The 26,251-nt window shown below is 44.1% G+C and overlaps 1 gene segment (V, D, J or C); it reads left to right on the top strand.

The window, feature by feature from the left end:
• LOC140203894 (immunoglobulin heavy constant gamma 4-like) overlaps window positions 1-26,251 on the top strand; it is a 135,048-nt gene that overhangs the window by 29,427 nt on the left and 79,370 nt on the right.

Below are 26,251 nucleotides of genomic sequence, written 5' to 3'. Positions count from 1 at the left end.
TTCGGGGAGGCGTTGTCTCGTTTGGCGCTGTGTATGCGTGCAGTTGATTGTCGGTGGACTAGACTTGCTTGGCTAAGTGGCTGGAGCTAACTAAACGACGTCAACCTCCGAACCAAAATAAAAAGACTGAGACTGACCAAACGATTTCCAAACAAAAGAAAGGGGATGCGTCTGAAGGTTTATATCCCTGCCTGGATAGTATAAGACAGCCCGAGCCAGCCCGAATGCAGTCTGGACGAAATTTTAATGTTAGCAGAAGTTATACTACAGAATCGAGTGCCCGACCCCCGCCTGATAATGGTCAAGCAATCGAAACCGAGGAGCAGGAGGGAAACCAGCCCCAAGCCAAAGAATTATCTAGAAAAGATTAGTCCATTTTTAGGGGTCATTCTGCACCAGTGGAGCGGATTGAAAAAGTGGGACCTGCCAAGAATTTGCGCAGTAGAACAGGGAAAGTGAGGGAGGGAGCAAAGAGAAGCGGTCAGAACTAAATGCTGTTACGCAATATCCAAAAATTATGATTGGCATCACCGCGGTAATCCGGCCGTGGACCCCGTCCGAAGTTCAGGCTATGATACAGGCTGCTCATACTCCCATCAAGAAACCTCGCGCCGTCCATAATTGGTTGGGACAAATTTGAGAAATTGATAAGCCCCTGCCTGGAGATATTCAGATGTTTTTTTCCCTCCAAGAATACTTTATTCAGAATTATTACAAAATAAAGTTATATACATATAAGAAAAAAACATTCGTTGACTCTGAGTCCTTATTTAATAAATAAAGTTATTTACAATAAAATTATGCGTTGACTCTCTGTTCATATACAAATGAAAGATGTTTACAATAAATCGTTCATTTACTCTCAACCCTTGGTCAAGAGTTAAGACTTATTAACAATAAAATTATCAACAATAAAGGCAGGCGTTGGCTCTAATTCCTTTTCCAAATTGACAATTCCACCCACTCCTGGGGCACCATGTTGATTCATCTGTCCACACGCTGATGAGGGTTAGTCTCCTCCCCACCCAACCCCTCACACTCCCACGGGTGATGAACCTTAAACTGTGGTCCTTCCCCACCGGGCCTTCGCGGTGGCCGCCCCAAGCTTGAGTGCATCCCTCAGCACGTACTCCTGCAGGCGAGAGTGAGCCAGTCGGCAGCATTCAGTCACGGACATCTCCATGTGCCGGCAGACCACCAAGTTTCGGGCAGACCAAAGCGCGTCTTTCACCGAATTGATGATCTGACTACAGCACCGGATGTTTGTCTCCGTGTGCGTCCCCGGGAACAGCCCGTAGATCACGGAGTCCTCGGTTACGCAGTTGCTGGGCATGAATTTGACACCGTCCCTTCCATTCTCCTCCACACCTTCTTCGCGAACCCACAGTGTGCAAAGAGTTGAGTCACTGACTCCACCCCGTTGCAGTCCTCCCGTGGGCAGCGGGGTGTGGAGACGACATTCCGGGCGTACAGGAGGGATCTGACTGGGAGGGCCCCTCTGACCGCCAGCCAGGCGAGGTCTTTGTGCATGTTGGTGAGGTCTGGCCATGAGGCAATTTGCCAGATGTACTAGACAGTTTGCTCAGGCAACCACCCCACTGAGTCCATCTCTTCCTTCTCCTGCAGTGCCTGCAGGACAGTACGTGCAAGGCTGTCCGAGATCTTCCAGTCCGGTGCAGCACAGGTTTGGTCCGGGTGGATCACCTGTCCCACAGCAGACTTGACCCTGTTGGCGATGATCTTGGACAGGATCTTGTAGTCCACATTCAGGTGAGAGATGGGTCTCCAATTCCTAATGTCCTCCCTTTCCCCCTTCTGCTTGTAGATGAGGGTGATGATGCCTTTCCTCACGGATTCTAACATGCTGCCGGCCAGAAGCATAGCGTTGTACACTTCCAGCAGGTCAGGGCCCATCCAGTTCCACAGAGCCGAATACAACTCAACCTGTAGGCCGTCGCCTCCGGGAGTCCTATTCGACCCAAAGGAATGGACGGAGCCTGTCAACTCGTCCAGGGTCAGTGGCTGATCCAGACTCTCCCACTTGCCGTCGTCTAAGACCTGCATGATAGATGACAGGAAGTTGCGGGAGGGTGTGGAGTCTGTAGCATTTTCGTCGTACAGAACGGCATAAAAGGACTTGGAGATCCTCAGTATGTCGGTCTGCGAGGACATGACTGAGCCGTCCTCCTCCTTAAGGTTGTGGATCACAGAGCTCCCCCTCGTGCACCTTTTGGAAGAAGAAGCGTGAGCACGTCTCGTCCTGCTCAACGGTTTGGACCCTTGATCGGAAGATGATCTTGGAGGATTCGGCGGCGAGGTGCTGGGCTTGCCGGCCCTTGACCTGTCGTAATTCCTCCCTGACATCTACCCCCTTCGACTGCAGAAGGAGGAGTTGCTGCAACTCTGTCTGGAGTTTACGCAGTTCCCTCTGCTCCTGCCTTGCTTTCTGGATACCCTTGCGGATGAAGAACCTCTTGATGTTCTCCTTGGTGGCTTCCCTCCAGAAAACCTGGGAATCAAAGAAGGCTTTCAAGGTTCTCCAACCTGTGTACTCCCTCTCTAGTATTGAAAGTGGTGTACGGAACGATTTAGCAGGCAGAACAAAGTACTTTAGAAATCCCCAAAGGAACAGGGGGAGATTAGGTATGAAACGATGGTGACGTCGATAACGTTACCAGGGAAACATGCTTAAGGGGACAGTGTAAATTTGCCATTGATGACGCAACCCGTAAGCATGGTGATTTTGGAGAGGTTACTGTTTGTACGCAAAATAAACACCGGGAGAAAATATAAATTTATTTCCTGTTTCCGTGACACGCGTGAGTTTTCTGTTGGTATAGACTTGCAGGACAGCTCTGTCTAGCAGTACAGACACTCTTAAACTGCCTATGACATCTTCTTCTGACATGAAAACCTTTGATGCATTTATATTGCACCTCCCAATGCACTGAAATATTTTGGCCGAATTATTATCTAAAGGTCCTTTCCGTACTTAATTGAGCAGAAAATCTTTCTTTCATCTGACGCATCTATTACGGTCCAGCAGGGATAGCGGCGGCGTTGTCAATAAGTGAGGAACAGAAAGAATGATTTAAAATGCCAAGTTCAACACCTCATGTCACTATTGCCATCAAACCCCCTGAGACTCCTAAACTACCCAGACCAATGCTTACGAGTTTACAGGAGTTAAACGCCACACTGTGTATAGCTCTGTCTAATACTAATGCTCCTTTGCAGCTTTATTCCGCGCAAGCTGGATGTATAATCTTTGCCCCTTTCCTCGTTACAACAAAGTTTGAATTGCTTGCTCCCCCTTCTCTTCCTGAGCATTCCGCACCCTTGTTACTTTCGCAGGTTCCTTCCTCCCTGTGGCTGATACACAAGAATTATAAAACCATCAGGTATAGGTGTAGAATTAGGCTATTTGGCCCATCGAGTCTCTCCACCATTTCATCATGGCTGATGCAGTTTTCCTCTCAGCCCCAGTCTCCTGTCTTACCCCGCATCCCTTCATGTCTTGATCAACCACGAGTGTAAAATCACGAGGAACTTGTACATTCTGCCCCGCCATGCAAAGTACGTTTGAAGACCAATGCTCTTCTCTCCTATCTTACCAATTCCGAAAGCAGGTTGTGATACTGAGCGGCGTTCTATACAAGACCTAAGTGCTATTAACAAGGTAGCTGTACCTCTTTCTCCCGTAGTACCGATACTAACGTTATCCTCTTCAGGATTCCTGCCGCATCTGAATGTCATTCTGTTAAAGACCTCTGTTCTGATCTGTTTTTCTCCATCCCATCACATAAGGAAAGTCAGTAATTGCTTTCGCTTACAGCCAGTGGTAGACAGTATACTTGGGCCTAGTTGCTTAAGGGTATACCGGGAGCCCCGCGATATCTGCCGCTGCCGTCAGACAAGATTTAATCGTCCTCGGGCTGCCAGGAGAAAGTAGAATTTTACAATATGCCGATGATCAGCTGACTGACTCTCCCACCCGAGTCGATAATGAAAGAGACACTGTTGCCTTGTTCATACACCTGGCTGAAAAGGGGCATCAGGTATCCCAAAATAAACTGCAGCTTTTTCATCCCACCGTACAATATTTGGGACACCTACATTATCAGGGAACCCGGCAACGAGTCCGGCGGGAGGAGAGAGAGCAGCGCGCCGCGCGTGCGCAGCCCTCCGGTGAAAAATGATATCGTAGCCGTGAAATAGGGGCCGTGGACAATTCTGATTTGACGGAGACGGACGTGAAAACACAGAGGAACATCTGGAGACATTTCTGAAACGCTCGTTCGCTGCTGTCGTTACTGCGCGGTCGGGAATCTTCCGGAGGGAAGGCCTCAAATTCCCCGGTTTTGCCTGCTGTTGGCGACCGAGATGCAGGTCGAATCGTTCGGACAGAGATGGCGCTCAGTACTCGGTGTTGGAGAGCTGAATCGGAGGCTCGAAGTTTTCGGATGACTCAGAGACGGATTGTGGTCGGGCATGCCAGGGAGAGATTTCTTCCTTCTCCCGTCTGCGTGAGGTGTGGGACATTTGAGAGACTTTGAAATTTTTACTGTGCTCATGGACTTCTTCATCGAGTTATAGTATTGTTGCACTATTGTAACTATATGTTATAATTATGTGGTTTTCTCAGTTTTTTCAGCCTTGGTCTCTCCTGTGTTTTGTGATATCACACCGGAGGAAATATTGTATCATTTGTTAATGCATGCATTATTAAATGACAATAAAAGAGGTCTGTGTGTCTTCATAATCTAAAACTTTCCGAAGAACGAATTTTACCTATTATTAATGTAGCACCTCCCCCTACCTGAAATGAAATGTTTTCCTTTTTGGGAAGGGTCAATTATTAGAGTCATACAGAATTACAGCACAGAATCAGGCCCTTCGACCCATCTAGTCAATGCTGAAACAATTTAAACTGACGACTCCCATCGACCTGCGCCAGGACCATAGTCCTCCATACCCCTACCATCCATTTAATTCTCGAAAACGTTGCAGAAGAGCTCGCATGCACCACTTGTGTTGACAATTCATTCCACACTCTCACGACCCCCTGAGTAAAGAAGTTTTCCCTCATGTTCCATTTGAACGTTTCATCTTTCACACTTAAGCCGTGATCTTTGGTTGTAGTCCCACCCCAACCCCTCGGTGGGAAAAGCTTGCTTGCATTAACCCTATCTATACTCCTCACAATTTTATATATCTCTATCAAATCTCCTCTCATTATGTCTTATAATATACAACACCAACATAACATACCATCCCCAATACTCAACACACAATGTTAGAGGAACTCAGCAGGCCAGGCAGCATCTATAGGAAAGAGTAAACAGTCGACATTTCGGGCCGAGACCCTTCATCAGGACAGGAGAAAAACTTTCCAATAACTTTCCCATGACTGAGATCAGACTCACCGGACTATAATTTCCTAGTTTGTGTTTAGATCATTTTTAAATAGCAGAACAACATTAGCTATCCTCCAATTCTCTGGTACCTCTCCTGTCGCTAGGATAATTTAAATATCTGTTCTAGAGCCCCAGCAATTTCTGCACTTGTAAGATCCGAGGAGACACCTTATCAAACCCTGGGGATCTATCCACCCTGATTTCCCTCAGGGTTGCCAACACCTCCTCCTCTTTAAACTGTACAGGGTTCATGATGCCACTTTGCCTCACTTGTGTAGATTCTGTGTCCATCTCCTGAGTAAATACAAATGCAAATAATAAAATAATAATAATAATATCTCCCCTATTATTTCTGGCTCCACACATGGATTACAATTCTGATCTTCCAGAGAACCAAGTTTGTCCTTTGTAATTCTTTAGCTCTTAACATACCTATTGAAGCCCTTGAAACTCTCCTTGACTTTGTCTGGTAGAACAACTTCATGCCTTCTTTTAGCACTCCTGATTTATCTCTTAAGTGTTCCCTTGTATTTCTTATACTCCATAAGCACCCCATTTGTTCCTATCTGCCTCTACCTGCGATTCACCTCCTTTTTTCTCTTAACGAGGGCCTCAATATCTCTTGAAAACCAAGGTTCCCTGCAGTTGTTATCGTTACGTTTTATTATGATAAGCACATACAAGCTTTGTACTCTCAATATTTCGCTTTTGGAAGCCTCCCACTTACCAAGTACATCTTTGCAAGAAAAGAGCCTGTCCGAACCCACAATTGCCAGATCATTTCTGATACCATTAAAATTGACCCTTCTCCAATTTAGACTCTCAATCCACGGACAAGACGTATATTTTTGCATATCTACGTTGAAACTAATGGCATTGTGGTCATTGGATGCAAAGTGTTCCCCTACACAAACTTCTGTCACCTGCCCTGTCTCATTCCCTAATAGCAGATCCAGTATCGCACACTCTCTTGTTGGGACTTCTAAGTACAGATGAAGAAAACTTTCTTGAACACCTTTGAAAAACTCTATCCCATCTAGTCTTATTGTAGACATTGGATTCCCGAATATCGAATAATGGATGCTCCTGTTCGCCAACCTCCTGACCTGACTTGCCTGCCGAAATACAATGGACTCAGGAAATGTACGCAGCCTTTAATGCTCTTAAAGCAGCTTTATCAACTGCCCCAGCCTTGGGCATAACTGACTCTTCAGCTCTTGTCCAATTATTTGTTCATGAACACCAAGGGTTTGCGGGCGGCATTTTAACGCAGCAACCTGGATGACCCTTTGCATATTGTTCTGTACAATTACCGCTAGTTGTAAGGGGCTTGCCTGGTCGTTTAAGGTCTGTCGCCGCCACTGCAGTTATGGAAGAAAAGCCCAATGCGATAGTATTGGATAACCTTTGTACAGTTTTGGCTCCCCGTGCATTTTGCGTCTTTTAAATTCAGCAGCCCCGAAGCATTTTACAGCAGTAAGGTGTACAAGTTATGCGGTCACGTTGCTCCCTAAACTCAACCTTTCTTGCCACAGTGACCCTGCACTAAACCTCGTTTCTCTTCTTCCATTACACGAGTTTGAGGATAACACACCTTTACATGATTGTGTAGCGATGGTGGAAACCACCACATCTCCTCGTCCTGTCCTGCTCAGAACTCCTCTTGATAATCCAGACCTAATTCTGTTTACTGATGGATCTTCTATTCGCCCATCGGATACACAGATGCTTTCTGGAGATGCTATTGTTTCTTCTTTTGAGAGACGAGAGGATTATGCATTCCCGTCTGGTACTTCAACACAGGCAGCTGTATTGTTCGCCCCAACCCGTGCAACAGGGATGCTGATTCTCTATATTTTTGGAGTGACACGTGATTTTGACAACAAAGTGATTTATCATATCTTCAGATAAACCTGTTGAATATTTTCAATTAATTATTAATTTACTCCAAGCTATTCTATTGCCTTTACAACTGGCAATTGCCAAGTGTGAAGGGAAAAGATGAACTCTCCAGCGGTGATGCCGCGGCCGACGCTGCTGCTAAACAAGCTGCAATATCCCAGGCCTCTGTGGTTAGTTATGACCCGCAGCATCAGTATTCACTCAACCTTCCGCTTGTGCAGCACAAGCATCCGCCCGTGGATTTCCCATGGCTGCACACAGACAGAGTCTGGCTTGTTGTCTCACCCAGATGGACGTGTTGTATGTCCTGAGGGATTCCTGCGTGCCCTCGCTACGGTGGCGCACCGGCAAAGTTTGATCATTTACCAACACCTGAGAGACCCTTCACTGGTTTAGAAATTCATTATGTGCATACGTCTGCACAAAACAGACACAAGCATGTGCTGGTGGTTGTGGATATGTTTTCGAAGTGGATCGAAGCGTTTGTTGCTAAGAGGGATGACGCTCGCACTGTGGTAAAGTGTCTCATGGGAGACACAATCCGAAGGGCTGGAGTCCCCACTAATATCAATAGTGACAGGGAAACTCACTTCACAGCTCAAATCACTATGCGCTTAGCCAGGCGTTGGTGTTCAATTGACAAATGCATATTCTGTATCAACCCCAGTCATCCGGATTGGTATAACACATGAACGGGATACTTAAAAAGACATTTGCAAAAGTTTGCCAAGGACCAGGATTGAAGTATCCTGAGGCATTAACCAATGCCCCCTACACTGGCCAGCGTCGGGGACACCACTGCAGTCGGGCGCAAACGCGCTGCTAAGGAAACACACGGAGGCAGAGAGAGCTGAACTCAGAATGCCTTTACTGATTCAAAATCGCGCGCTTAAATCTCCCCTCCCTTGGGCCCCTGTGACCTGCGGGGCGGACGTGACGTCAGACTGTCCCCGGAAGGTCCGCCCCGAGCGGGTAGTTCCAAACGCGCTGCCGCGTCTCTGCCCGCGGCTCCCGATGGCGGTTCGAGTCCCGCGTGTCCGGGCCGCCACACCACCTACAGATTTCAGCGCACTGATTGTGGTGTTAGGAACAAGCAGGTTCCCTTTTCCAGCCATAGGGTCGTGAGACAATTGTTTATTACCGAACAGTCTGTGGTAGAGAGTATTGCATCTCTGTTTATTTTCTGAAATTTAGGGTTCATCTGGGAGTCAAAAAAGACGAGCAGTCTTAATCCCAATAGTTCAGTTTATTTTAGAATATAAACAACATACAGATTGGAAGCAAATTAGATAACGAGCTGTGAAACGATGCGAAGAGTTGTATCGAAGAAGCCAAGATTGCGATTCTGAAAATAAACACTCACTTTTATGCACAAGATAAACAAATTCCTTAAATACAGAATAAACCAGCTCATGAACTAGATTATGAAAAAAACACATCACGTGGGTAATGTGCTAATAGCCAATGAAAAATGAGAAAGGTGATAAACCGTTACTGTAACTGCTATACCGCTTTGTGCCAGTGAGTGGGGATGAACCACCACGCACTGTGACAAATGCATGACTTCATTTAAGAGTACAAACTTTATAAAAAATGTTATAAAAATACTGGTTTCCTGCAGTCCCCCCTTTTGACTCTGGCAGAATCACGTCTGAAAATTCAGAGTAATCGCTTTTAAACAAACGCAAAAAATATAGATTCATAGTCATAATGTCCAATAGTTGTATTTGCGCTTGAAGTCTTCCCACAGTATTGGTTTTAATCTGGAGATACTTCAACTCATTTGCAGTGGTTGGCGTGCATCCACTTACATTTGACTTCTACGTTAGCTGCTGAATTAGTAATTAACATTACTTGGTAAGGACCTTCTAATCACGCTGCCAGGGGTTCCTTATAAGGTTCTTTGACCAGGACCCACTCGGCAGGAATCAAAGTGTGACCTCATTCGGATGCACCGCTACAACCAACAGAAAGCTGTTGAGAAGCAGACCGTATGGCTTGTGTTGGTTTTGAACAGCAGTCAACTAAACTATCTGACAAAAAAATGTATATTAGCCTCTCTCAGATCGAGTGCACCCAGCAGTGACATAGGGCACCCCGTTATTTGGACTCAGTTTTGTGTTCTTATTTAGAGTTGCCCTGATGCTGCATAAAAGCAAAGGAATAGCTGTCGGCCCAGGTACGACTTCCTCCTCATACTTAGTCAGCCGTTGTTTGATGATGCCGTTCTTGACAAACGTTTCCAGTGAAATGTGTTCCTTGGTCAGAGTCAATGTGGCATGACATTCCCCATCTAGGATTATAGTCCTTAGTCAGAGTTTTGGCTGTGTGTGTGGCAGGAGCTTTTCTTGTTGGGATGGCTTCACCCATCTTGAAAATGTGCCCATTATTACTGACACATTTCAAATCTCTTTGCACTTCGGTAAAGTAATGTAGTCCACCAGTAGATGTAAAAATGGACTGGAAGGGGCAAGAGTACTTAGTGGAGTTAGCTTCTTTGTTAATCTGGGGTTTGTTTTCTGGCATGCTCTACATCTCTAAACTATTTATAGAGTTTGGTTTATTTGCTGAGTTAATAGCATAGTAACTAATATTTGAATGCCCACATCTGGATGCAATCTGGATATATTCTTAATTCATTGAAGTTCAGCCCAACAGCTTTCTTCGCTCATTCATCATTTTTTGGGGATCTAGTGGTTGATGAAAAACCTCCTATTTCCTTTCTATCATCAGTCTTGTATGTTTTCACTCTCTGAATTTTTACTGAGGCAAGTCCTGTCATGGCTGCCGGACCAAATATCTCATTACTGCCATCATCACTTAAGCCACTAGAGGTCTCTGTTGAGTCATTATCACTTTGCAGTTCCTTGGAGTTCCCGAGGTGCTGCTGTTTCTTTATTGGCTAACATTCAACATGATTGACATCGCTGTTAACACCGCCCACTGGGACAAATATCTCATTTTTCACAGCTAATCCAACCCCACATAGAAGAGGTTTTCCTTCCAGATGGCCCTTCCATAACGTGTACCTGTTACCTTGTTCCTTCAGCTGACTTTCTCCTGAACCCCTCACGCCGGTTGTAACATCAACATCTATGTTCGAGACTAAAACAACATTGGGACACACATATCTTTCGCTTTGAATATTCCACAGGTTCTCACATTCCAGCGACTCAACCTCACTTCATCAAGTCGCGTCAAATTTATTGTCATTTATTATCATTGTTATTGTGTATAACGTGTATATAACCATATAATGTATATTGAAATGGGACAACATTTCTCCGAACCAGGGTATAAATCACAGTAGTGCACATAACACGCGATGATTTAGGAAGGTAAGGATAAAATCTACAGATGAATACAGGAACATGTCTCTACAGGAACTGTAGAGATTGAGTCGCATTGGATCCCACCCCAAACCCCGGTTTGTATGAATGCTGTGTCATTTGCTACCCTGTTACAAATTAATGCCACAAAATAACAGACAGGACACTGTGTACAATTAAAGGAATTATGTTTATGAATCTTGATTGAAGTCTTCTCAAAGAATAACAAAAAGAAAAGGACCCATTCTAATTTTACAGTCAAATGTGCATAAGTTGGAGTTCATCTTGAACTTCTCTGTCACTCATGTGCTGGGTCCTCGGTCAACGTGAAAGCACACACCACCTTCCAAACGTCAGTCACAATCCATCTTGAACCAACAGTTCTCCTCAGCATCTTCTCTCTTCATCTCCTCTCGAACAAAAGCCTAAGACCAACCTTATTGTCCCTCACCAAGAAAAACCTCTTGCTAATTGGATGGCATACATTCCACATCATTGCTTATCTTCAACAATAACCCAAACAGGCTGAAAACAAAACAAACAGCTCTTATAGAGCTACACAAAGTGAAATACATACAGCATAACAGTAAAAGATATGAACCAGAATATTGCAAAAACATTGTCAGACTTCTATAGTTGCTCTGTGGAGGCAGTACTGACTGGTTCCATTATGGCCTAGTTTGGGAACACCGATACCCTTGAACGTGAAAGTCTGCAAAAATTAATGGATACAACCAGGTCCATTGTGGGTAAAGCCCTCCCCACCATTGAGCATGTCTACAAGGAGTGCTGTCATGGGAAAACAGCTCCATCATCAAGGACTTACTCCATCCCGGCCACGTTCTCTTCTTTGGAAGGAGGTACAGGAGCCTCAGGACCCACACCACTAGGTTCAGGAACAGTTATTATCCCTCAACCATCAGGCCATTGAACCAATGAGTTAACTTCACTCAGCCCAACACTGAACTGTTCCTGCAACCTGTGCTCTCAGTTTCAAGGACTCTTCATCTCATGATCTTGATATTTATTGCTTATTTGTTTATTATTATTATTTTGTTTGTTTCTTTTTTCATTTAATTTTTGCAGCTTGTTGTCTTTTTTTATCAGTTGCTTGACTGGCATGTGTGTGGTTTTTCATTGATTTGATTGTGTTTCTTTGCACTTACCCTGACGCCTCAAGAAAATGAATCTCAGGGTAGTATATGGTAACAACAAGGGAGGGTTTAAACTAGATTGGCAGGGATGCGGGACACAAGAGAGTGAGGTCAGTGAGTAGACAGGGGTATATTCAGCATCCAAAGAGTGTTCACACAGCAATCAGGATAGCCATGTTTACAGTGAAGTTTCAGATCAGACCACTGACTTACATTATATCTCATTCCATACAGTTATCTTAACAGGTAGGATGGATGAAAGGAGAGGATTGTGAGTTGTTCCTAGTGACTGGAATATTGTGGTCAGAGCAGAGACGTGGTTGAGAGAAGGGCAGCCCCAGTGTTCAGGGATACTGATGCTTTTGACATGACGAAGAAACAGATAAGACTGGAGAGGGTGTTGTCCTTTGATAACAGATGACATAACAGCAGTGCTTAGAATGAACATTCTTGAGGGATAATTTAACGAGGGAATTTGGGTAGAACTTAGAAATAAGAAGTGGATGGTCACCTTGGTCTTGCTAATCAGAAATCCCCCAGCAGTCAGTGGAAACCCAAGGAGCAGAGACGTGTGGAGAAATTACACATAATTGTGAAAATAGTAGGGTGGTGCTCAAAGGAAATGTCAAATATCCTGGTGTCACCTGGGTCATCCGGAGTGCAAAGGGCCTGGATGGGGTCCAATTTGTGTGAGGTGTCCAAGAACCTATTGGGAAGGAGTCCTACTGAACCTCCTCTTAGGCAAAAGGTGGGTCAAGTAAGGCTGACTCCATTTAAATGAAGACAAAGGAATAGTTGGCAAGTGGGAGATTTTAAAAGGGTGATATCAAGAGTCCAGATGGCAACATGTTCCTGTTAGTGTGAATGGTAGACGTACCCAATTCAGGAAACCCTGGCTGACAAAAGATATCAATGCTCCAGTAAAGATAAAAAAGGAAGTGTACAATGTGTTTAGGCAGCTGTGGGTGAATGAATCCCTTGATGAATGTAAAAAGTTTAAGACCAGGCTTAAGAGGGAAAACATGAGGGCAAAAAGAGGCTATGAGATGAATCTGGCAGGCAAGGTTGATACCAAGGTTCATCAGCTACCTTAACAGTAAAAGGTTGACTATAGAGAGACTGCATCTTTTGAAAGACCATCACGCTCGCCTGTGTGTTTAATGATGATATAAAGCAGAGGGGTGGTGGTTGAAGATCGATTCTTTGACTGGTGGACTGTGATTCGTGGTTACAAGGGGTCAATGTTGGTACCTCTGATATTTATGATTTGTGCAAATTATTTGGAATGCCAATGTACAAGGCACAATTCAAGTTTGCTGATGATACTAAATGAGGGGGTCTTGTTGATAGTGAAGCAGGTTACTTTGCAAAAAGATCTTGATCTGTTTGAGACAAGGGCTAAGGAATAGCAATTTATATCAATGTGAGGTGATGCATTTTTTGACAGTCAAACAGGGAAGGTCTTGTACAGTAAATGGCAGGGCACTGATGAGTATTGTAGAACAGAGGGACCTGAAAGTCCTAGTACACAGTTCACTGAAATCAGCCACACAAGTTCAAATTTCAAAGTAAATGTATCATCAAAGTACATACATACATGTCACAATTAACATCCAAAGATTTATTTTCTTGCAGACAATCACTGTAAATACAAGAAACAAAACATAATCCATGAAAGACTGAATCCAACAGGACAGATGAACAACCAATGTGCAAAAGACAACAAGTGTGCAAATACCGAAAGGAGAAAAAAAAGAAATAATAAATAAAAAATGTAATAATAAATAAAGAATAAATATTGAGAACATAAGAGTCCTTGAAAGTCAGTCCAAAGTTTAGGGAACCGTTCAGTGATAGGACTGGAGAAGTTAAGTGAAGATACCCCTCTGATTCAAGAGTCTATGGTTGAGTGTTAATAACTATTCCTGAACCTGGTGATGCAGATCCTGAGGCTCCTGCTCCTTTTTTCTGAGAAGAGAACATTGTCTGGATGGTGTGGGTCCTCAATGATGGAGGCTGCTTTCCTGTGACAGCACTCTTTGTGTATGTGCTCAATGGTAGGGAGGGCTTTACCCATAATGGACTGGGCTTTTCCATTCAACGGGATTGGTGTTTCCATACCAGGCCATAATGCAACCAGTCGATATACTCTCCACCACACAACTATAGAAATTTGTCAATGTCTTCGATGTCATGCCATATCTTTGCAAACTGGTGAGAAAGTAGAGGCACTATCGTGCCTTCTTCATAATGACACTTACACTGAGGAATTTAAAGTTGCTGAACCTCTCCACCTCTGATCCACTGATGAGGACTCTTGGACGTCTGGTTTCCTCCTCCTGAAGTCAAATCCTCTCCTTGATCTTGTTGACATGGAGTGATAGGTTGTTGTTGCACCACTCAGACAGATTTTCAATCTCTCTCCTATCTGTTGATTTGTCACCACTTTTGATTCAGCCTACGACAGAGGTGTCATCAGTAAACATAAATATGGCATTGAAGTTATGCTGAGTATAAAGCGAGTGGAGCAGGGGGCTAAGCACACAATCTTGTGGTGTAACTGTGCTGATGGAGTGTGTGAGGAGATGACAAGGTGGTGAAGAAGGCATTTACCATGCTGGCCTTCATCAGTCAGGGAGATTATGCGGCAGTTATGTAAATTGTTGATGAGGCCACACTCAGAGTATTGTGTACAGTTTTGGTCACTCTGATATAGGAAAGACATTGACAAGCTGGAAATGGTACAGAAGAGATGTACAAGGATGCTGCCTGGACTACAGGGCCTGAGTTATAGGGCGAGGTAAGCCATGCTGGTTCTTTATTATCTGGAGCAGAGGAAAATGTGGAACAACCTCAGAAGTTTGTAAAATCATGAGGGGTATGGAATGGTGGATGGTCCTAGGCTTTTCCTCAGGGTTGGGAGTCCAACACGGGAGGGTACTAATAGAAGATAAGAGGGCAGAGGTTAAAAAGAGATCTGAGAGTTAGCTTAACACCGAGAGTAGTGAGTACCTGGCAGCATCAATGGACCTGACCTGCTGAGTTTATCCAACATTTTGTGTGTATTGCTTATTGATTTTTCAGGATTGCAAACCGGTTATATTCCTCCATTCCCTGAGAGCTTTGGAGTTCTTGACTTCCTCCTCAGGACACTCTCCATCAGGTGAAGTGAGGGGATTCTGTGCAACTTGCTGGGGTACTGCAGACTTTCACAACGTACCTGGACCAATCCTTCAATGTGTGTACGTTAACCCCTCACCAGTGGGTGGCTTTGAACACAGTGTCTCTGTGTTCATTAGGCTGAAGTTAACAGTTCACTGTTGGATGTTTTTCCAGTTAGCTTGAAATTGCTGTGAATAAATTTTTTGAGGCACTGTAGCACTGACTTTGCAATGGTGATAGAGAGTATGGGTAAGTGATCCAGAGAAACAGATTGCCCTTGTACAAAGAAAAACATTAGCAATTTTGCAGACATCTGGGATCTCTCTTCACTAAAGGAGATCCAAAGATAACTAGCTCTGGTCCCAGCCCTCTCTCTCACCTCTTTATACTGGTGATCTCTGTTCCACTCTCAGTTCGGGTGAAAAGCCTTCATCCAAGATGTAGATTACCCATTTCCCTCAAAAACCTCAGATTCACTTGGACTATTTCCGACACCAACTTCCCCTTTCTTGGTCCATTTACAATTACTACAAAATGATTAAATCCCATAACCACCAGTACGACACTTCTGATCAATTTCTTTCATGTATGGATGCCATTCCTTTCTCTCAGTTTTACTATCTCTGCAGTATCTGTTCTTCAGGACATCTGAAATGTCGCCTTTTCAGAAAGAGCAGCAGCTTTCAGCTCACTCTCATGCTGTGGTTGATAGAGACCTGACCCACATCTCCTCCATTTCCAGCAGTTCTGCACTGAATCCATCTCCCTCAGACAGAACAGGGAGAGAGTTTCCTCACATTTCATCCCACCAGGCTTCACCTCCAGCAATTCATTCTACACATTTCCAGCAGTTGCAATGTGATCCCACCATTAGTCATATCTTTCCCCTCCCCACCTACTTACACTCCACGGGGACCACCCTATATAACCATATAACAATCACTACTATAACAATTACAGCATGGAAACAGGCCATCTTGGCCCTTCAAGTCCATGCCGATCTCTTACTCTCACCTAGTCCCACCAACCTGCACTCAGCCCATAACCCTCCATTCCTTTTCTGTCCACATATCTATCCAATTTAACTTTAAACAACAACATTGAACTTGCCTCAACCACCCTCTCTGTGATTCAATGGTTTGTTGATAACTCACCCTCACCAGACATTTCCCCTGCAATTGGTGATAGTGTAACACCTGTCCCTACCCCTCCTCACCACCATTCAATGACTTAAACAGTCTTTCCAGTGAGGCTCAGATTTCCAGGCACCCCATCCATTGTTGACTATCGCATTCAGTGCTCTCAAGGTGACCCAAGGGCCCACTAGGGAACCACTTTAACAAACACCTGCACTCCAGACACAATGGCCATCGACAGCTCCCACTTGCAGCCATTTTAATTCCTCTCCCCATTGCCACACCAAGCCATCTGGTCTTGGCATCATTCAGTGCAACAGTGAGGCTAAAGCAAGCCAGAGGAATAGAATCTCATATTCCACTTGAGTAACCTACAGTCCGATTTCCCAATGTTGAATTCTCCAATTTCAGGTCAACTTCTCCTCCTCTGTCCCCTTTTCTCTCTCATCCTGATCTACACAGATCCTCTCATGCACATCGTTCTTTCCAAACTCCCCATCCCCTACGTGACCCCAGGGGAATTGTTTATTTCTGACAAGCAAATTTTAAGGGAGATCAAGCAGCGTCCCATGGTCTCTTGGTCATCGTGGAGAGCGGACGTTAGAGTGAAGTGGATTTTTTTCTGATACTGCACTTAGTTTTCAACCTTAAAATGTCTAATTTCAACAGCTCTGGTGAAAGGCTTGTGATATTAGTTTGTTTCTCTGCACAGATACTGCCTGTCCTGTAATTTCAGTAGTTTTTATCTCCTATTTGCAACATGTGTAGTTAGTTGTCTTTCAGTGATGATTTCATTCTTCCTGCTGGAGTTCAGATGCTAATTTTGTCTGAGGCCGATTTAATTTAAACAATTTGTTTCCCTGCAATAATAACTGCAGCCACAAGGAGTCAAGAGGAACACCTCCAGATATTCAGGATTCAGGTAAACTGGCTGCTGTAATAGTAAATGACAGTCTCTGGGTGTCAGTGTAACAGTCAGGCACAGAGACACTGCTGAATGGTGTGGGTGAAGCAGTGCACAGGAGGATTCCACTGCGCCAGAAGGCCCTGAGACTACAGGAGCTCTTCAGATGAATTTGGCACATTGAAAGTGACAGACAGGGAAAAGAGAGGGTTTTCGTTCATCAGTTAGTATCTCACTGGCAGGACACTTTATATAATTCCTGCTTTCTCTCACTGTCTTTTTCTGTCAATGCATCATTACCTTGAAATAATTTGCATTTATAGGATGTCTTCAAGAGGGCTTTGATCAGAGCTCTTGTTCATTGGACTTAATTTTTTGCTATTTTACAATTGTGTTGACTTGATCATTGACATCCATGAGTGGGCACATTTAAAGATGTATATGATCTACTCACCGACACTCCATTTCGTTCCCTCCACTGCTGATGTACAATGTATTTTGCCTGTCCGGTGCTGGCAAGATTTTTTCACTTCTGATTTGCAACATCAGCAGGTTTTCTTTACTTCGGTAATTTCATTCTGTCTGTGTAAACCCAGATGCTCCTGGACTGTCCTCATTCAGGGTTTCAACAGCTTCTTTCCATCGATGTTGTTCAACCCGCTGAGTTTCTCCAGTAAATTATGTGCAGCTCTAGATCCCAGCATTTACAGACTCTTGTGTCTGGATTGAAGACAATTTGACTGGAAGCCTTTGTCACCTTGCAGTGATAAACTGCAACCACTGGGGGTCAGAGGAACACCTCCAAATCTTCAGGCTTCAGTCAAACTGATTGTTGTAATACCAACCAACAGCCACTGGGTGTCAGTGTACCCGTCAGACAGAGAGGGTGGTAGATGTGGGTCACAGTTCCTGAGTCTGAAAGAGCTCTTCAGATGAATATGTCACATTGAAATATGTCTTTCTTCCAAATCCCAAATGCATGATTGTTGGTGGGTTAATTGCCCACGGTAAATTGCACTTGCATTTGGAGCGTCAGAGAGTCAAGGAATATGGAAACAGGCCCTTCGGCCCACCTCGTCCATGCTGACCAAGAGGCCCATCCAAGCTCGTCGCAATGACAGCATTTTGTGGGAACTTTTCCTATCCATTTCCCTCTTGATTGTTTGCATCTCTACAAAATCTCCACACAATCTCCTGCAAGCCAGAGTTTTTCACCAGATCTAAGCTGGAGATTGCTAGAGATTTAATAACCAAGTACAGTAGCAGAAAGACATCCATCTCACTGTTATTTTGACTCCTCACAGCGACTGTGAATAAATTATATGTTCTGCAATTTGTATATTCACTCCAATGAAAGTCCTAGTCTGGACAACCTCTCCCTTTAACTCAGTCATGGCAACATCCTTGTAAATCTTTTCTGCACTCTTTCCAGATTAATAACATTTTTCACCAGCAGGATGGATAAAAAACGAACAAAATACTCCAAATACAACCTCACCAGCACCTTGTACAATGCCACCAAGTGCTCCCAATTTTTACACAGAATACCACCAGTCTTCTACACCACCCTGTCCACATGTGACTCCACTTTCAGTGACCATATAGACCATAAGATATTGGAGCAGAATTAGGCCATTCAGCTGATTGGCTCTGATCCGCCATTTGATCATGGCTGATCCATTTCCCTCTCAATCCCATTCTCTTACCTTCTCCCCATAATCTATCATGCCCTGATTTATCGAGAATTTATCAATCTCCATTTTAAACACACTCAGTGACCTGGCCTCCATAACTGCTAAAGAAATTGTTCCTCATCTCTTTTTAAATGGACGTCCTTCCATTCCGAAGTTGTACCCTTTTGTCCTAAACTCCCCCACCATGGGGAACATCCTCTGCACATGCATTCTTATCCAGGCCTTTCAGCATTCGATAGATATCAATCAGATCCTCCCCCAATTCTTCTGAATTCTAGCGAGTACAGGCCCAGAGCTATCAAATGCTCCTCATATGATTAGCCTTTCAATCCAGAAGTCATTTTCATGAACCTCCTTTGAACTCTGCCCAATGTCAACACATCCTTACTTAGATAAGGGCCCAAAACTGCTCTCAATACTCCAAGTGAAGCTACACCAATGCCTTATAAATCCTCAGAATTACATCCTAGTTTTTATGTTCTAGTTGTCTGAAATGAATGGTAACATTGCATTTGCTTTCCTCACCACTGACCTACAATTTAAACTTCAGGGATATCTGCATGAGAACTCCTAAGTCCCTTTGAAGCCCCTTTGCATCCTGGATTTTTGAGTATTCTCCCCGTTTAGAAAATAGTTTACACTTTTATTCCTTCTACCAAGGTGCATGATTATACACTTCCCTACAGTATATTCCATCTGCCATTTCTTTGTCCATTCTCCTAATCTATATCCTTCCTGCAGCCTACCTGCTTCCTCAACACTACCTGCCCCTCCACCTATGTACCTTCGTATTGTCCGCAAACTTGACCAAAAAGCCATCAATTCTGTCATCCAAGTCATTCACACAATGTAAAAAGAAGCGGTCCCAATACTGACCCCTACGGAACATCATTAGTCACTGGCAGCCAATCAGAAATGGTTCCCTTTATTCCCACTCTCTGCCTCCTGCCAGTCAGCCAATGCTCTATCCATGCTAGCATCTTTCCTGTAATAACATGGATCTTCTCTTGCTAAGCAGCCTCATGTGTGGCACCTTGTCAAAGGCCTTTTTAAAATTCAAGAACACAATATCCACCAGCTCTCCTTTGTCTATCCTGTTTGTTATTTCCTCAAAGAATTCCAGTGGATTTGTCAGACAAGATTTCCTCTTAAGGAAACCATGCTGACTTGGCCATTTTATTACATGCCTCCAAGGACCCTGAAACTTCATTCTCAACAATCGACTCCCAATATCTTCCCAGCCACTCAGGCCAGGCTAACTGACCTATAATATGCTTTCTTTTGCCTCTAGCCTTTCTTGAAGAGTGGAGTGATATTTGCAACTTTCCAGTCCTCTAGAACCATGCCAGAATCTAGTGATTCTTGAAAAATCACCACTAATGTTTTCACAATCTCTTCACCTGCCTCTTTCTGAAATCCAGGGTGTAGTCCATCTGTCCCAGGTCGTTTATTTACCTTCAGACCTTTCAGCTTCTCAGGCACCTTTTCCCTTATGCCCCATGACACTCTCAAACCTCTGGCAAACTGCTAGTGTGTTCTACAGTGAAGACTGATGGAAAATATTCATTCAGTTCATCCACCATTTCCTTATCTCCCATTACTATGTCTCCAGTGTTATTTTCCAGTGTTCTGCTATCTACTCTTGCCTCACTTTCACACTTTCGATATCTGAAAAATCTTTTGGTACCCTCTTTGATATTATTGGTGAGTTTACCTTCATATTTCATCTTTTCTCTTCCTACGGCTTTTTTAGTTGCCTTCTGTTGGTTTTTTAAAGCATCCCAATCCTCTAACTCGCCACTAGTTGTTGCTCTATTTTATGCCCTTTCTTTTGCTTTCAAGTTGGCTTTGACTTGCCTTGTCAGCCATAGGAATGTCATCCTGCCTCCAGAATACTTGCCTTTGCTCCTCTGCCATCTTCTCTGTTAGTGTCCCCTTCCATTCAATGTTGGTATGCTCCTCTCTCATGACTCTGTAATTCCTTTTACCCCAGTGTAACTCTCCACTGGAGCTGGAGTTGGATGTACTCAGGATCATCCGGGAGGCAGAAGACATTATAGATGGGACTATTGAAGAGGTGGTCACACCCAGAGTATGGGCTTCACACAGTAGATGGGTGATCACCAGGAGAGTTAAGGGGATTCAGCAGTAATTGCAAGGTTCCCCTATGGCCATTGGCCTCAGCAACAAGTATACCTCTTTGGACACTGCTGTGGGGGATGACCCATCAGGGCACAGCAGCAGCAGCCAGGCTAGTGGCACTGTGGCCAGCTCTGATGCTCAGCAGGGAAGGGTAAATCCAGGCAGTGCAGAAGTGGTGAGGGATTTGACAGTTAAGGGGACAGACAGGTGATTCTGTGGCCGCAAAAGAGACACCAGAGGGGTGTGTTCCCTTCTGAATGCTAGGGTCCAGGATGTATCAGAGAGATGACAAGATATTCCCACAAGGGAGGGTGAACAGCCAGAGGTTCTGATCCATATTGGCACCAAAAACATTGGCAAATGTCAGTATGTCGGGTTCGGGAAGAGGCTGAAGAGAAGGACCTCCAAGATAGTAATCTCCGGATTACTCCCGATGTATGGACTAGTGCTGGTAGGAATGGGATGATAGCACAGATGAATGAGTGGCTGAGGAGGTGGTGCAGGGGGCAGGGTTTAAAATTCTTGGATCATTGGGACCTTTTCTGGGGAAGGCCTGACCTGGATAAGAGAGATGGGTTCCACCTGGACTGAAGGGGAGTGAATATCCTGGCCAAGACGTTTGCTAATGCTAATGGGGAGAGTTTACAGTGTCTGGAAACCAAGCATCAGTTCAGTAACTGAAGTATTAATATGCAAAATCAAAATAACCCTGGTATGATGAGATGCACAGTTTGAAGTGTCTGTGTTTTAATGCAAGGAGTATTATGGGTAAAGTGGATGAACCTAGAGCATGGATCGGGACATGGAGCTATGATGTGGCCATTACAGAGACTTGGTTGAGAGAGGGGCAGGAATTGGTATTAATGTACCAGGTTTTCAATGTTTTAGAAAAGATAGGGAAGGAGGTAAAATGGGGGGTGGGGGATGTACGCCACTAAGGGACAATCTCACAGCTGCACTGAGGGGAAACATAATAGAGGGTTCAGACACTGTGTCCATTTGGATGGAACTCAAGAACAGGAGAGGTGCAATCACAAGACGGTGGAACAAGAGGAGGGTCTGTACTGGTCCTGGTGTTGGGTGATGAACCTGGCCAGGTGATCAACCACTCTGTGAACGAGCAGTTAGGGAACAGTGACCACAACTCCTTAACTTTCAGGATAGCTATAGATAAGGACAGGTATGGTCATTGCAGGAGATTGTTAAATTGGATAAGGGCAAATTATGAGAGCATTAGGCAGGAACTAAGAAGTGTTATTTGAGAAATTCTTTTTTTCTGGCAAGTCCACATCAGACATGTGGAGGGTGTTTAAAGACCAATTGCACAGAGTACAGTAAATGTATGTTCCTGTTAGAAGGAAAGGCAGAGATGGAAAGATAAGAGAACTTTGGATGTCATGAGAGGTGATGAATTTTGTCAAGAAGAAAAGGGAAAAGCATGTAAAGGTTCAGAAGTTTGAATCAAACGAAGCGCCTGAGGAGTATAAAGAAACCAGAAATGAACTAAAGAAAGGAATTAGGAAAGCTAGGAGGGACGATGAAAAGTCCTTGGGAAGTAGGATTAAGCTGAATCCTAAGGTATTCCACACATACATCAAGAACAAGAAGATAACTAGGGAGAAGGTAGGGCTACACATGGATAAAGAGGGGAACATTTGCTTGGATGTGGAGAAGGTGAATGAAGTACTTAATGAATACTTTGCTTCAATATTTCATGGAGGAGCAGGAGATCAGAGCTGAGTGTTATGGCATTTAGAGTTTAAGGAGAAGGCAGTGTTGTATATACTAATGAGTATTAAAGTGGATAAGTCCCCAGGGCCTGATGGGATTTACCCCAGGTAATTGAGGAAGATTGCTCGGCCCTTAACCAGTATCTTTGGTCCCTCTCTAGGCACAGGCAAGGTTCCTGATGACTGGCAATTAGCTAATGTTGTACCTCTATTTAAGGAGGGAACAAAGGAAAATCCTGGCAACTATAGAACAGGGAGTCTAACATCAGTTGTAGGGAAATTGCTGGAGAAAAATTTTAGGGATAGGATATATGAGCATTTGGAAACCCATAGCCTAACTACGGAGAGCCAGCATGACTTTGTGCAGGGCAGATCATGCCTTCCCAACTTGATTGAGTTTTTTGACAAGGTGACAAGACTGACAGATCAAGGTAGAGCAGTGGATGTTGTCCACATGGGTTTTAGTAAGGCGTTTGATAAAGTCTCTCCTGGGAGGTTAATCCAGAAGATTAGGATGCAAGGGGTCCACGGCGAATTGGATGTTTCAATTCAGAAGTAGCTTGAGCAGAGAAGACTGAGGGTATTGGTCAAAGGGACTTATTTGAGCTGGAGGTCTGTAATTGGTGGTGTTCCGCAGGGACCTGTGCTGATACTTCCGTTGTTTGTGACGTACTGTATATAAATGACCTGGATGAAAATGTAGATGGGGGGGTTAGTAAGTTTGCAGGTGATACCAAAACTCGTGGAGTTGTGGACAGTGTAGAAGGCTGGCAAAGAATAGAACATGATATAGATATGGGCAGAGAAATTACAGATTGAGCCTAACCCAGATAAAGGTGAGGTGATGCACCTTGGTAAGGTAAATGCAAGGAGACAGTACACTGTTCAGGGTAAGACCCTTAATAGTGTTGCTGAGCAGAGAGATTTTAGGGTCCAAGTTCATAGCTCCTTGAAAGCGGCGACACTGGTGGATAGGGTGGTTAAGAAGGCTTATTGAATGCTTGCTTTTATTAGTCAAGGCATTGAGTTCAAAAGTCAAGGGGTCATGTTGCAATTTTATGAAATTCTGGTTAGGTCACATCTGGAGGATTGGACACATTTCTGGTCACCCCACTATAGGAAGGATATTGAGGCTTTGGAGAGGGTGCAGAAGAGGTTTAACAGATTGCTGTCTGGTTTTGAGGGGATGTGCTATCATGAGAGGCTCAACAAACTTAGGTTGTTTTCTTTGGAGTGGCGGAGGCTGAGGTTTACAAGATTATGAGAGATGTATAGTGTTGGGGCAAATACATTAGAGACTTTTCCGAGACTTATGGATAGGCACATGAATATGAGGAAAATGGATGGATATAGACATTGTGTAACTAGGAGAGATTAGTTTTAGGGGAATTTTGATTTACTTTTTAGCTGGTTCGGCACAATATTGTGGGCTGAAGAGTCTGTTCCTGTGCTGTGCTCTTCTACGTTCTGATAAATCTGACCTTAGCTTCTCCCTTTCAAATTGCGGCGTGAATTCTATCATAATTTGATAACTGGCTCCTGAGGGTTCCTTTACCTTGAGCTCCCAAATCAAACCTGGTTCATCACATGACACACAATCCAGAATATTTGATCCCCTGGTGGGTTCAAGCACAAGCTGCTATAAAAATCCATCTCATAGGCAATCCACAAATTCTCTCTCTTGGAATCCAAATTCAGCAACAAACCTGATTTTCCCAATCTATGACTATTGCCACTTTGCTCTTTTGACTTGTGTTTTATATCTCACATTTTAATTTGTCGCCCACATCCTGGCTGCTGTTTGGAAATCTGTATATAACTCCCTTCAGGATCTTTCTACCTTTGCAGTTCCTTAACACTACCCACAATGTTTCTCCATCTCCCATGCCACCCCCTCTGCCTACTTACCTATCCTTTTGATACACTGTGTATCCTTGGATGTTAAGCTCCCAACTATAATCTTTTATCCAGAAATCTGAAATCCTGCCCCCTGTACCAGTTTCTCAACCATACTTTCATTTGCCAACTCATTCTATTTTTATCCTCAAAGGCATGTGGCACAGGCAGAAATCCAAAGATTACTGCACTGGAAGTCCTGTTTTCAGCTTTCTATTTGAACTCCAAGGTCTGTTTGTTCCACAACACCCTCCAGGACCCTATCGTTCACTGCGGACGTCCTACCTGGTTTAAATTTCCAAAGTATTACACCTTGGACTTCCCTGAATAGAACTCCATTTACCACCCTTCAGTCCACTTATTCATCTGAACAGGATTCCACTGTAATTTTCATAACCTTCGCTCTTGACTTTACTGCTTACTTTTCAGTGGGTTGCAACCATTGTTAGAGGTCATTCATTGATAACAGAGCGCAAGGTTTAAAAAGAGCGTGGGTGTTTTCAGGACGTTTCAATGGTTTGTAACCAGCACAAGATGTCATTCATTGGTGACGCAGTGCAAAGTTTAAAAAGAGCTCAGATGCTTTTGGAACTTTTTTGGTGGGCTACAATCAGGCGAAAAGACATTCAAAGGTGACACAGCAAAAGGCTTAAAAAGTGCTCAAGTTTTTTTGGGACTGCAATCATAACAATCTATTAGGCACTTCGCAGGGATGAATAAAAAGAAGCAAGGTGAAAGTGGAGTAGCCACTGTGTGAGTGAACAGTGTTAGAGTGGTCAGGCTTTGACGAAACAGGCTTCCCTGAAAACTGGCTTGGGCAAACACAGTCGGATGTTCTGAGTAAATTTATTTTTTCTGTTAGTACACTCCAAATGCTCTGACAATAGGTGCAGAGTTATAATAATAAGTATACTGCGTTGGATATAGATGGAGGTGATGACCTACCAGGGGGCAGACACAGTGACCTGTTCTCTGGCACTGAGTCTGTCCCAATGGCTCAGGTGGGAAGGTGGGGGTGTGGAAGAGGAGTGCAGCAGTGATAGTGGATTCCATAATCAGAGGAGCAGGCAGCAGATTCTATGGATGTGAAAGAGACACCCTGATGGTGTTGCTTCACAGGTGCCAGGGTCAGGGATGTCTCAGATCAGGTCAAGAGCATTCTAAAGGGGGAGAGTAAACAGCTGCAAGACGTGGTATATATTAGTAACAACGATATAGGTAGGAAAAGGAGGAGGTCCTGAAGAGAGAATATAGGGAGTTAGATAGAAAGCTGAAGAACTGGACCTCCAGGGTAGTAATCACTAGATTGCTGCCATGCACCACTGAGGGTAACAGTAAGATGACTTGGCTGCAGATTGTGTGGCAAAAGATTTGGTGCAGGGGGAGTGTTTCAGATTTCTGGACCATTCTGATCTCTTCTGAGGAATGTATGACCTGTACAAAAAGGACAGGTTACAACCTGAACCCGAGGGGGACAAATATCTTTGCAGGCAGGTTTGCAAGAGCTATTCGGGAGGATTAAGACTAATTTGGCAGGGGGATGAGAACCAGAGTGATAGGGCTGAGGGTGGGGAAGTTGGTATACAACTAGATGTGGTGTATAGTGAGGCTGAGAGGAAAGGACAGGCAGATGATAGGCAAAATTGAAGTCATGTGAATGAGTTAAAGTGTAACAGGGGGCCAAAATCAAAAAGAGTGATGAATACAGGACTGAAGGTGTTATATTGGAATGCATACAGTATATGGAATAAGGTGTTGTAGCGCAGTTAGAGATTGGCAGGTATG

The sequence above is a fragment of the Mobula birostris genome, chromosome 10, assembly GCF_030028105.1.
Source record: "Mobula birostris isolate sMobBir1 chromosome 10, sMobBir1.hap1, whole genome shotgun sequence".
NCBI lineage: Eukaryota > Metazoa > Chordata > Chondrichthyes > Myliobatiformes > Myliobatidae > Mobula > Mobula birostris.
This window is presented reverse-complemented; position numbering and strand designations above follow the sequence as displayed.